The 6000-nt window shown below is 47.1% G+C and overlaps 1 protein-coding gene across 2 annotated transcripts in view; it reads left to right on the top strand.

Moving 5' to 3' along the window:
- Positions 1-6000, top strand: part of LOC147023358 (docking protein 5-like) — a 41552-nt gene that overhangs the window by 491 nt on the left and 35061 nt on the right. The gene's annotated exons all lie outside the window — the stretch shown is intronic.

The raw sequence follows: 6000 nt of genomic DNA, 5'->3' as shown, positions 1-6000 counted from the left end.
TGCTTGCTATGTCAGCTTGCCCCATTACCTGCTTGCTTGCTATGTCAGCTTGCCCCATTACCTGCTTGCTTGCTTGCTTGCTTGCTATGTCAGCTTGCCCCATTACCTGCTTGCTTGCTATGTCAGCTTGCCCCATTACCTGCTTGCTATGTCAGCTTGTCATATTACCTGCTTGCTATGTCAGCTTGCCCCATTACCTGCTTGCTTGCTATGTCAGCTTGTCATATTACCTGCTTGCTATGTCAGCTTGTCATATTACCTGCTTGCTATGTCAGCTTGCCTCATTACCTGCTTGCTTGCTTACTTGCTTGCTATGTCAGCTTGTCATATTACCTGCTTGCTGTACTAGACTGTCCCAGTTCTTGCCTCCCTTTTTAATCTGTCAGCCTATCCCATTACCTGTGTGCTTGCTATATCAGCCCTTCCATTGTTCCATTATATGTTTTAATGTACATGTAGTACCCCATCTCCCTGTCGCTGATTGAGTCTGTGATTGCACTTCTATTTGTTTGCTGCCAATATTGATGGTTTTGTTTATTCTGTTTCCTATTTCCTGATTGAGTCTTCATTTGTATTTCCTTGGAGGTTTTGATTTGAGTGAGCACATGATGACAGCTGTTTCTTTGTAAGTCAGGATAAACCCCCCACCCCCCCCTCATGAAATGATAATCTCAACTCTGACTCTCTGAAACACTGCTTTGGGGACCCCATTAACTCCCCCACCACCTCCCTGTGCACTTCGGTCAACCTTTTAAAGAGTTTGGCATTTGATTGTTAAGCTGATATATATATATATTCTTATCTGGCTATCAAGAATGTAACTTAGTGTTTTTCACTTGTAGATTGATGTGCACTCCTCAACATTCCAGCTCTACAAAGATTCCTCTCTGCTTTTCTTCCAAAGTTCCGATAATTGTCCAATCACATTCTTCTGATTGCGTCCTTGGCTCGTTTAGCGTCCTTTGGTTTCCTGTATTCCTCAATCTCAACACGTTTACTTGCCTGTTTGTGCCGAAATGCCTGGCTTTTGGCTTTTGATGAAAGGTTGAAACTGGCAGCAGATGCCTCCCTCCTTTGTGCCAATTGGAGCAAGGCCAATTACTGGCAATTTTGGTGTTTTCCACAGTTGGCTCCATCACATCCACTGTTGCTCTCCCACACACACGTGCTACGACTCGACGAAAGAAAATGTGTGTGCTTGTAGATGCATTTTAGTACAAACCTTCCAGCTTGCTGCCCTTGGTATTGCATCTGTCCATTAATTATGTTTATCAAAACGAGTTCCTTAAAAGCTTTCCCCTTTTTTCAAAGCAATAAATCCCAAGAGCCACATAGGTATTCTTCTGGGGTTCAAACTCTTAACTTGCTCATTCATTTGAAACCTCGGCAGCTTGGACGTGTCCGTAAAACTTGTGTCTCAGCATTCTCTCGTATAAAGTGCCTCGACAATTGGAAGAACAAGACTGGATCATGCTTGCTTTGAATTTGAGGTTGCACAGTTTATATAAAGACCTGACAATTGTAATTGGAATGAGAGAAACAACTTACCCAGATTAGGCCAAAAAAGTAGCGTTCAGGTTATATTTTGAGGGCAAATCAACTAATGAATTCGTTTTTTGTTGTCATTAAATGCCTGTATAATGCAGATATCTATATGAAGTTCGGTACACTTGTACATGGTATCTATCTGCTTGATGTGGTAGAAAATGCCTCCACAATTTATGGTAAAATTGAGTTGATTGAGTGCTGCAATGAAGACTGGATGAGCATTTTTATTTGTTTAATTTTTTTTGCTTTTGTTGCTTGCAATTTCTCTGGGTCGTTTTTTGTTTTAAATTTCACTCCTTTGATGTTGAAATTGCTACAGGTGAAATCAATGGCTGAAGTTTGTGTGTACTGTAATCATGAACTAAACTTGCTTTTATGAGTGAATGTTATTGCTTGCATTTAACTTGTCTGACAGTATATATATATATATATATATATATATATATATATATATATATATATATATATATATATATATATATATATATATATATATATATATATATATATATATATATATATATATATATAAATATATATATATATATATATATATATATATATATATATATATATATATATATTGTTGTGGTTGTGGAAATTCGCAAACCACCATTCAGGTCCCGTAGGTGAGATATCTCTGTAAGTACATGTGTAGTTAGCCCAAACCCGTTGTATAGAGGGAATTTATGTGATCCATCCGGGCTGTGACGCTTTGAGTTAGCCATTTTTTCTGTTCTATCTTTTATTTCAAACAAACAGCATCTCAACAACCACGCCATCCCCACCACAGCGCCAACCACACTACAACCACGCCACCTCCACCATCAACGCTACCACATCTTCGCCACTCGCCATTCAGCAGGCCCTGTGCGGTTACGATCTCCGGGCACAAACAGAAACCAACGGCTATGCTCGGGGGTTTTCCCGCCTGTTTTTCCCGTCGAGGTTCTCCGCGCTCAGTGTGGAGGAGGGGCGATGCAGGGGTCAAAGGTGAGAAAGGGTGGGGGCCTCTTTTTGGGGGAATAATTCCCTGGCTCCACGCCAAGACTGACTCCCCCGGCCCCCGCACGGCGCGGGGTGGAGGGAAAGTGAGAGGTCATGCCCCCCCTTCGAGAGGCTTCTCCAAGAAGCTCGCAGGGAGGCGGGGCCGAAAACGGGGCGGAGCCCCGCGCTACAAAAGGCGAACAGGACAGACCTTGAGGGTTGTTGGGTTGGTTGGTCGAGGGTTGGTCTTCATGGTCGTCTTCTGGCTCGAGTCGCGAGCTTGTGGTTCCTGCCTTGCTTCGTTGACCCGTGCGCGAGCACGGAAAACAGCGCCGAACAAACCCCGTCCGTTTCCCCAAAACCCCGTCCGTAACGTCGAGTGGCCAACACGTGCAGGCGCGAGGTACGCAGGAGAGGACTCTCCTACCACGCTCAGGCACGGAGTCGCGGCCAGGCGGGACCCCGTCGACGGACGTCGGAGAGGGACTCGACACGCTCAGGAAAGTCGCGACTTCCATTTCTTTTGGGTTCTGTGTAAACGTGTGTGTGTGTGTGTATGGCGCCAGTCTGGTGAAGTGAAACTGTTAAGTGTTGTCTTATTCGGTAGTATTTCTGCGTCATTGTTTCTTTAGTTACATTTGCTTTTTGTGCATAATTGTTTTAATTGCTATATGTGTGCTCTCCATGTGTCGTGTAAATAAAGTGCTTGCATGTTGAATTGTTCCCCGTTTCGCTGCGTCCTTTCCTTCGTTTGAATCTCCATCTTGCTTCACGTAAAGGGGTAGTGGGCTTAATACGCCGGATAATTAATCGGAACCGTCGAGGCTGACGATAACACCGCTCTGTTATCCCGATAGTACGGAACGGATCGCTTAAGCGGCCCGTGTCCGGAGTCGACCTGCGGCGAGGTGCGATCGCCCGGTCTACCAGCCGCGTGAGTACTTAGGTAGGTCGAGTTTGGCGAACAACCCTATCCCACACGGGTGGCCGATTGGCACGATCGTGGTGAGGCCGAAAGGCCCACCCGTGACTGGCTCCCGGTGTTAGTCCGAGAGGGTCACGACAGAATTGTCCGTCCGGTGGGCGACGTGCCACGATTCGAGTCACGTGGCCGTTCGCACGCCAGCGGGCGCGAATTCGCAACAATATATATATATATATATATATATATATATATATATATATATATATATATATATATATATATATATATATTGCGGAACGGGGGTCAGATGAGAAGAGCACTATAGGGGAAAACTATCTTTGCTCCCACCAGACTCCCCAGAATTGTAGGCCGTCGCACATGGATAATTCCATGATGTGGCGGGTCGCAAACCGACCGTGGAGGCCAATAACTCAACCGCGTGACCAAGGGTCCTCCCATCTATGGGTTAACCAGGTTACCTAATTATTTAATTACCGGGGAACACGCCCTCGGTACGCCTTTACCAGACCGGATCGGATGCAGCCGAGCGACACTGCCAAGGACTTACCGGCTAAAAGGAACGGATCGTTGGGAATAAAATCCCGGCTAAGCTAGGATTCGGACCATGCTGTATCAATGAAAGAAAAGGCAAAAATGAGCTGGAAACATTTCTAATAATAATTTATTTACAAGCAAGCGAGGGAAGGTATGTGGCACAGGGAATAGGTTTATTGGGGTGTGTTGTGCAGGGAAAGAAAGAGCGTGAGGTGCGGCAATGTACAAGCAACTTACAAAAGCAGACACAGAGCAGACTTGATGTGAAATAATAATGATAATAATCTTCTGCAGTCTTACTTGTGTGGACAGGCACCAGGACACACGCACTCAGAAAACCCGATGAGGAGATATTGCAGCAAGACAGGAGAGGAGTTGAGGTTATGGTTTCTCGGTTTGCATGCTTGCCCGAACGTGCCACCAATACGTTTGCAGGGATGCTCTGTGGTACGTTACTCCCCTGACAGCTGGCGCGTCATCTCTTGCTTCGGTGGGCTTCGTGCAGCTAGCATCGGCCTGGAGAAGGAGACGTGAAGGGAGGGACTCAGGTGGAGAGAGCGGGGTCCATGTGGAGTCCAAGCGATGACGGCAGGAAGTGGTCCAATGTGCGCGGAAGACGAAGGAGGGCAGAGTTGGGTGATTTCGAAGTACAGCTTGAGCGGGAGGCGAGGCAGGGCAGAGAGAGATCGAAGGCTCCGCTAGGGCCTTTATAGGCCGTGGGGCGGGGGGGGCACCCCAAAGTGATGTTGCCACTCGAATCGGGCGCTCTGATTGACCCCAACCCCCTGCGCGGCCTGGCCATGATGGCCGGAAACTGCAACATTCCATTTCCGGCAAGATGACTCCGCGCTGTGGAATTGTCTCGCTCTGACCCCACAACATGATATGAATCGCCCACATCGAACTCCGCGTCATGAATTGCCTTGCAAAACCCCCCGGGCTATGCCCTGACAACCGGCTGAGGGTCCTGCATGCCTGCTTGGGCGCCCCGACCAGCGCTGGCCAATGTGCCTGCTCTGTCTGCACCACGTGGCCCGAACTGTACAACATGCCTCCGCCCGATCGCAGCTTCGCTGGCCGTAGAGGCGAGGAAACGTCCGCCGTCTGTGGGGAACACCCGTGGCTGCCAGCGAGGACTGACGGTAAAGGGTTAGGATAAATCCATGCATGTTTCATGCAGTATGTGCAGATCTGCCATGGCCTAAGTGGTCAGCGCTCGTGCTCGCCCGATTCTGCTATCGTGTGCGTGGGGCAAAACCTGATCGATATAATTAGTCCAGAAATGTGTTGAAAAGTACATGCCACTTGTGCCTTGCACACTCGGATCCCACCCAATGTGGCGTGGAGTTGCCTTTCTATTATTGGCCTCGATTGAGGGATCGCTTGAGGATGGTAGTAGCTCTGTGCTGTCGATGCTCATGTGGTGTTCGAGCACCCTTTCTATGCCGTTTCTTTATATGCAGAAGTTAGTTTGAAGTATCGCTGTATCTTCGCAGCCCCATTTGTACTGAAAGTTGCCAGCATTTAAGGTGCTGTTTCTTCCGTCTCCTCGGTACATGTTCCGTGCAGTGTGGGCGTTGTGTTGAGTGTGTTTTCTGTCCATTGGGTGGAAATTACCGCTGCGTGCATTTGGCAGACTGCGTTTTCTACGGAGGGGTGTCCAGCGTAATGACTGCTTGGACTTTGCTGAGGACCCATCTCAGCGAAGGGTGCACGTGGCTCAGATTTACCCCAGGAATAATCAGAAAAGAAGAGTAGGAATGAAGTTAGAAATGAATGAAGAAGAAATGATGTAAGCAAACCTAGCTATAAGATCCTCGTAGCGCATGCCCGTTGTCCCGCGAGACAAAAGGGAAGGGACTGTCTACATGTATATTAATGGAATAACTGTTTGGGGACCACTATATGTTGGAAGCATGTGCTTCCGAGAACCGCAACAACATATATATATATATATACATATATATATCTATATATATATATAT

The sequence above is a fragment of the Eptatretus burgeri genome, chromosome 7 (assembly GCF_056783735.1).
Source record: "Eptatretus burgeri isolate ZD-2024b chromosome 7, Ebu_testis_v1, whole genome shotgun sequence".
Classification (NCBI taxonomy): Eukaryota; Metazoa; Chordata; class Myxini; order Myxiniformes; family Myxinidae; genus Eptatretus; species Eptatretus burgeri.
This window is presented reverse-complemented; position numbering and strand designations above follow the sequence as displayed.